Genomic DNA, 7122 nt, shown 5'->3' with positions numbered 1-7122 from the left:
GCAATTGAATGTAATATGCTGTCTCCGTGAGGTAAAGAGTTGGTAGCTGTTCCTTAAAAAGATGATTTCTAACACTACACAAGGGGTCCAGATGTAGTGTTAGAAATCAGGCAGATACATAAAGCCTATTGATATAAAAAAAATTTATTGAGGATCTAGGAAGAAATGATATGCTATAAAAACATCTACAGCCGTGGCCAAAAGTTTTGAGACTGGCACAAATATTAATTTTCCCAAAGTTTGCTGCTTCAGTGTTTTTAGATCTTGTCAATGTTACTATGGTATATTGACGTATAATTAAAAGCATTTCATAAGTTTAAAAGGCTTTTATTGACAATGACATTAAGTTTATGCAAAGAGTCAATATTTCCAGTGTTGACCCTTCTTTTTCAAGATCTCTGCAATTCGCTGTGGCATGCTGTCAATCAACTTCTGGGCCATATCCTGACTGATGGCAGCCCATTCTTGCATAACCAATGCTTGGAGTTTGTCAGAATTTGTGGGGTTTTTTGTTTACCTCTTGAGGATTAACCACAAGTTCTCAATGGGATTAAGGTCTGGGGAGTTTCCTGGCCATAGACCCAAAAGTTTGATGCTTTGTTCCCCAAGCCACTTCGTTATCACTTTTGCCTTATGGCAAGGTGCTCTATTATGCTAGAAAAGGCATTGTTCATTACTAAACTGTTCTTGACTAGCTGGGAGAAGTTGCTCTCAGAGGACGTTTTTGTACCATCCTCTATTCATTGCTGTGTTCTTAGGAAAAACTGTGAATGAGCACACTCCCTTGGCTGAGAAGCAACCCCACAGATGAATGTTCTCAGGATGAGGATTAGGATTTCATGATCTAATTGACTTTACAGGAACAAAACATAAATACAAAACAAACTAAATAAAACCAGCAAAAAATATCATTATGCATAAAAACTCCTGTCATTTTACTTGGCATACGGTTCCATGCATTTCTAGAACGCATCAGAAATCACATAAATGTAAACCAGGACTAATAGATTTCCCAAAAGTACAGCAAATCTGAAAAACTGGTCGCTTGTTTCTCAATCTGAGTTTCCACAGAGGGAACAGTAAACACAGTCTGACAGTAACTGAACTTACTGACGCATATGCTTATTGCATGACTGAATATTTAATGCCATCAGCAGACATCTCAAGTCTCCCGTGAGGTGCGGGAGTCTCCCGCATTTTGGGGGTGGCTCCTGGACACCCGCAAGTGCTGCCCAATATCCCGGCTGCGGGGCTGATTCAGGATTGTCCCCTGGTTCACAGTCGGGGATGATTGGTGAAGCAGGAGGGACAGATGTAAACACCGATCTCCCTGATATCCGATTCTCCTTCTCTCCCTCCCGCGGCTGTTGGCTAAAAAGCTATACAGGGAGATTGTGATCATAGCTGTCCCTCCTGCTGCATGATCATCACTGACTGTTTCCTGTATCCTGCTCCTCCAGCTCCCCTCCGTGTCCTTCTCACCCCCCCCCCCCTTCTTCTTCTCCGACTCCCTGTCCTGCTCCTCCAGGAACCGCTGTCTTCTGTCCATTCATCTTCAATGCTGAGAAAAGGACTGGCAAATCTGTGTCCTCAACCTCTTTCTCTGTCTCAAAGGGGAGATCTCAGGGTTCTATTTAGACCCCTGATATCTTACCAAAGCCTCCCCTCCAACCCCCAAACAAAACAAAAAAAAGTAAAAAAATTTTTAAACAAAACTAAACAAAAATGATAAAAAATGTAATTGTAAAAAAAGAAATAAAATAAAAAAAAACTACTGACACCATCCCCCTGCCTTACCAACACTGTCCACTGCCCCAACACTCTCCCCCCAAAAAGTATGAAAAAAAATTGTAAAGAAAACAATATGTAAAAATAAAAACTACTGACACCATCACCGCCACATACTCCCCACCCCTTCCCCAGAAGCACTATGAAAAAAATATTTAAAGAAAATAATAAACAACAAAATTGTAAAAATAATAGGGAAAATAATAACAAAAAAAATACTGACACACTACTCTACTGACACTGTCCACTACCCCCATCCCCATCATTGCGAAAAAAAAAAAAATACAAAATAATAAAAAAAACGAAAATTGTAAAAAAAAATAATAATAATAAAAATAAAGAACTACTGACACCGTCCACTGCCCTACTGACACCATCCTGCACATACTACTCACCGCTGTACACTCCACTCTCCTCACATGCACATTATACCCACCTACATACACTCCACACTCCTCTCCTGTACATACTACCCACCGCCATACCCTCTGCACTGTACATTCCCTATTTTTTTGTAAATTACTTTTTATTGAGTTTTATGACATACAAACAGTAACCTGCGTAAGCGGAAACAGACACTGGTTACAGAGTAAAAAAAATATCCCAGTGTAAGACAATAAAAGAGAGTACATTCCCTATTTAACATTACTACATTCTGCACTATGTAAGTCATCTCAGACTCTATAAAACCACACCCCATTTAAGCCACGTTCATGTAGCATGGTTTAAGCCACGCCCGGGGCAGGACTTAGGGTGGTGGGGGCCCCTGGGCTTGAGTCACTTTCGGGCCCTACCTTCTATACATTAGCGTATTTATCGGCATATAACACGCACCGGCGTATAACACACACCCCAAGTTTAGGAGGGAATTTTAAGGAAAAAAACTTTTAGGAGGGAAGTTTAAGGAAAAAGCTTCCATTTAAATGCCCATCAATGCAGCCTTATCAATGTCCATCTGCAACCTTGCCCATCCATGTGAAGCCTTCTTCAGTGTCAATGCAGCCTTGTCAGTGTCATTTGCAGCCTTGTCAGTGTAGCCTTGTCATTTGAAACCTTGCCCCAGTTTCATTTGCAGCCTTGTCATTTGCAGCCTTGAAGTTTAAAAATGGGGCCGCCTAGATACAGAGTCCTGTGTATCTCGGCGGCTCTCGGGTCCTCTCGCAGTCCCGAGTGGAGCCGAGAGTAGCCGAGTGTACTTGGCTCGGCTCACAGTCACTCCCAGTCCCTGTGTTATGTCCATCATAGGGCGGGACTGGGCGTGACTGTGAGCGGAGCCGAACTGGGCTATGTATCTCGGCAGGGCCCCCTATTGGGCAGGGCCCATGGGCTTGAGCCCAGTCATGCCCAATGGTAAGTCCAGCCCTGGCCACGCCCACTTCTTGAAATGATTTGAATGAGTTTTTGCAGATTGGGATGTCTGCATCTGAACATATGTTACTCGGCCAAGTGAATCATATTCTCATAATAGAGAAGGCCTTTTGGTAGACCTGATCTAAAGGTGCCTCTATATAGCATTGATTTTTATGAAGTGCTGTAGGGATATAATTAAGTAATAATGAGAACCTGGGAGTGTCAGATGTACCTGCTATTTTCCATGATGCTAGCTTGCTAGTTCACTTTGCCTATAGAGAAGGGATGTGCCTAACTTTAATACTATTATATCCACCCTGGAAGAGTTGTTATTGCTCTCCTGAGAAGCACTCGTGTATTGAGCCTATCCCAACAAACTCCCCCCGTCCCCAACCAATAGTTACGGGAAACAGCAAATTGGACACATTGCATAGCAAACACTTTCTGTATCCCAATGCAACTACTTTTCTTATCAAAAGTTTTTCTGCTTGTCTCCATGCCATCTCGATATGAAACCTTATTAGAAAGAGAAGTTACCTAAAAATGTTTTTAACATTTAATGAGATGGCTTAAGACCCCATGACTCCCTCTGGGTTTGAGGCTATGAGCCTGTATAAGATTTTATTACAGAAACAAACTACTATGATCCCCTACTAGATGGGAGAATGGGAGACAGAGAAAAAATAACGACACTAGCCCATACTTTCTAAGTCAATTCTAAAATACAAGAATATAAATTCCTTAGGGTATCCGACAGGTTTTCTCATATATTCCAGACGGTGTCCAATCTTTGCTGGAGGTGTTGTGGGTAGAGGGATACCTTCCTACACTTGTGGTGGGACTGTTCTATTATCCGCACTTTTTGGGTTGAAGTCTATAATCTAATCAATAGGGTGACACAACATCAGATAGCAGGTGACCCTCTCCCAATGCTCTTTCATTAAACAAAGAAATAGGTGTGGTCGTATAAATGCTCCTTGATGCATCATCAAATGCCTTATTCCGATTCATTGGAAATCCCTGGTAATACCCAAAGTCACAGAGTGGCTCCTGAAGGTACAAGACATTATGGAGGCCGAGGAGTGGAGGCATGGATCTGCAAACACCTACACAAAATTCTATAAATGCTGGGCCTTAGGGCTATATTTGCTTTCCTCTGACATATAAACAATTAATGCTGTAATTGTAGAGATTTGTCTAGATTTATTTTATTCTTTACGCTTTATACAGAGGCTTGTTGACTAGGAAATTACATGTTTACACTGTATCCGTGGATTGTGTTGATTTATTGTTTTTTTTCTCTTTTTTCTTCTTTTTTTTCCGGGGAGAATGACGGGATGCCAAGATCCTTCCCCTCCTTACTTTGGTTTTACCATTATTGTTCCTTTGTTATGCCCCCTTCCTTTGTACCGCTTCTTGCTGTTTCCACCCCTCCATCTACCACATTCCCCTTATATTTTGTGATGTGACTTCAGTATTTTTTTGTTACTTGACTGCTGGTGCAATTTTCCCATCTTGTTTATAGAACCCTGATGATGTCTCTTTGTAGACCACGGCAATAACTTCTATTGGCAATGTTTGTATTATTTTCTTTCTTTTCAAGTGTAAAAAAAAAGATTTTTCACCAAAAATAAAAGTAATAGACGCTATCTCTGCCATACAAACTGTAAAAGTCTAATGATAAACTTTAGCTTGTAATATCTTTTTCGGCAAAACCTGTTCGGTACCCTGAATAAATGAGAAAATAATCAATAGATTTAATCAAATTAACATTGGGTCTCTCTGGGTTTTGGGAGGGATTGTGAAATATTGGAATAATCTGCCAAGAATCTTTTTATTTCTTTAACCACTTGAGATCCGCGCTATAGCCAAATGACGGCTACAGCGCGGATCTCCTTTTCCGGGACTACGTCTATTGACGTAGTCCCGTGCACGAGCGGCCTGCGCGCCCCCTGAGGGGCGCGCGCGGCGCGCTCTGTGATCGGCGAGTCCATGAGACTCGCCTGATCACCGATCCGTGCAAGGGGTCGATCCCGACCCCTTATCACGTGATCAGCTGTCAGCCAATGACAGCTGATCAGGTGATATAACGGAGCCGGTAATCGGTTAGTATTCCTCCTCGCGCTGACAGCGCGAGGAGAAAAAAAAAAGCCGATCACCGGCGGCCGTGATCAGGACATCAGTCCCGATCACGGCCAGCAATGCAAGCGCCCACCTGCCCCCTGCCAGTGCCCACCTGCCCCCTGCAGTGCCACCCTAATAAAAAGTAAGTGCCCCCGTCAGTGCCACCCAGCAGTGCCCATAGTGCCACCCAGCAGTGCCCACAGTGCCACCCAGCAGTGCCACCCACAGTGCCACCCACAGTGCCCACAATCTGCCTCAAAGGTGCTGCACCCCAGTGCCGCCCATCAGTGCCCAGCAGTGCCACCCATCAGTGCCCAGCAGTGCCGCCCATCAGTGCCCAGCAGTGCCACCTATTAGAGCCACCTATCAGTGCCCATCAGTCCTATCTATCAGTGGTACCTATCAGTGCCCATCCGTGACACCCATCCGTGCCACCCATCCGTGCCATCTTATCTGTGCCCATCTTTTCCCATCAGTGCCGCCTTATCTGTGCCCATCGGTGCCGCCTTATCTGTGCCTATTAGTGCCGCCTTAACTATGCCTATCAGTGCCCACCAGTGCAGCCCATCAGTGCCCACCAATGCAGCCCATCAGTGCCCACCAATGCAGCCCATCAGTGCCCACCAATGCAGCCTATCAGTACCGCCTAATCAGCGCACTTCAATGAAGGAGAAAAATGACCCGTTTGCAAAATTTTATAACAAACTATTAAAACATGATTTTTTTTTTTTTTGCATCTTTTTTTGTTTGTTTAGCAAAAAATAAAACTCCAAGCTGTAACTAAATACCACCAAAAGAAAGCTCTATTTGTGGGAAAAAAATGATAAAAATTTCATTTGGGTACAGTGTTGTATGCCCGCGCAATTGTCATTCAAAGTGCATCAGCGCTGAAAGCTGAAAATTGGTCTGGGACTGAGGGGGGTTTAAGTGCCCAGTAAGCAAGTGGTTAATATAACCTCCTTTATTTAACAACATAACCCCCTCCTACCCCCCACCAGACAAGTAAATTTATCAGATCTTTTTTTCACCAATGCATTTATATTCCATCAAAACAATTTTTCTGCTTATTTCATTGATTTAAATCTCCAGATTTTTAATGTCCTCAATAACTAAATGTCAGGTCACCTGAGACCAGGTGACAGATGCACTCTGTAGGAATCGGAAGTGCACCGCTAAGTTAGTGGACCCTAGGACTGACTGCTGCGGATTATACCGAGGGAGGTTCGAGAAGCAGATCTACTGGATCATTAACACAGATCCCAGGTTGTAGCTAGAGCATAGATTCTCCAGGGCGCAGAGATCAGGTGTTCACCAGTGCCTCTAGTGGTGAGGATGGACTGCACTGCAGTCTGGCTCCAGGTCGCGGCCCCTAGGGTCTAACAGCTTACGCTCACGGTAGACTACAGAAGAAGGAAGCAGCAGGCTGGAACAACAAGGATAGTAAAGGGATACGGCAGATGTCAGGGCAACTAGCAGACAGGAACAACAGAGTACACGCCAAAGGTTCAGGGTCACAGGCAGATAGGGATAGTCGGGGACACACCAAAAGGTCAAGGTCACAAGCAGACAGGAATAGTTGAGAACACTCCAAGGTCAGTAACAGAGACAACCGTAGTGCACACAGCAAGCAGGAAACAGGAAGCCAAACACACAGTGTATACACAATGGTTGATCAGCGCCACTGGCTTGGAGTGCACAGGTTAATATAGGGTTCCCTGATAGGGCCTGGGGTGGAGCCATGCTTAGAGGAGAGGTTATAAAAACCACCAGGTGGAAGTGGCTGGCCTTTTAGTCTGAACAGATGAGGAGAGGTAAGCAGACAGAGTAAGATTACTGAATAACCATAACACTATAAGTATT

This window comes from Lithobates pipiens, unplaced genomic scaffold, assembly GCF_037356315.1.
Source record: "Lithobates pipiens isolate NorthernLeopardFrog02 unplaced genomic scaffold, aLitPip1_a1.2 Scaffold_16, whole genome shotgun sequence".
Lineage (NCBI taxonomy): Eukaryota > Metazoa > Chordata > Amphibia > Anura > Ranidae > Lithobates > Lithobates pipiens.
The sequence above is the reverse complement of the archived record's forward strand: the minus strand, read 5'-3'. Positions refer to the sequence as shown.